Source organism: Neomonachus schauinslandi, chromosome 7, assembly GCF_002201575.2.
Source record: "Neomonachus schauinslandi chromosome 7, ASM220157v2, whole genome shotgun sequence".
Lineage (NCBI taxonomy): Eukaryota > Metazoa > Chordata > Mammalia > Carnivora > Phocidae > Neomonachus > Neomonachus schauinslandi.
Window position 1 is genome coordinate 6,522,033 of NC_058409.1, and position 379 is coordinate 6,522,411.

The window sequence follows — 379 nt, forward strand, 5'->3', positions numbered from 1 at the left end:
GGGTTCCTGCAGCCCGCGGGACCCCAAGGAACCCCCTCACTCAGTAGTTCCCGTGTCTGCACTGTGCCCCACCAGAGCACAGCCACAGCCGAGCCGGACAGGCCCCGGGCCGGAGGACCTAGAAGCCAAGGCTGCTGCTCACACCAACATGGCAAGGACAGCCTCATGTGGAGGAAGGGCCCTGGGTGGAGGCCATGCCCCAGCTGACCCCTGGCCGTGCCAGGACAGCGCGAATCGGCGCACACCCCACAGACACACGGGGACACCTGCTCACCCACAGGCATGCATGCGCCACACATGCACACGTTCGCACACACAAACACACTCACATACGTGCATACAGCACGCAGCACATGCACCCATGTACTCACAGGCACAC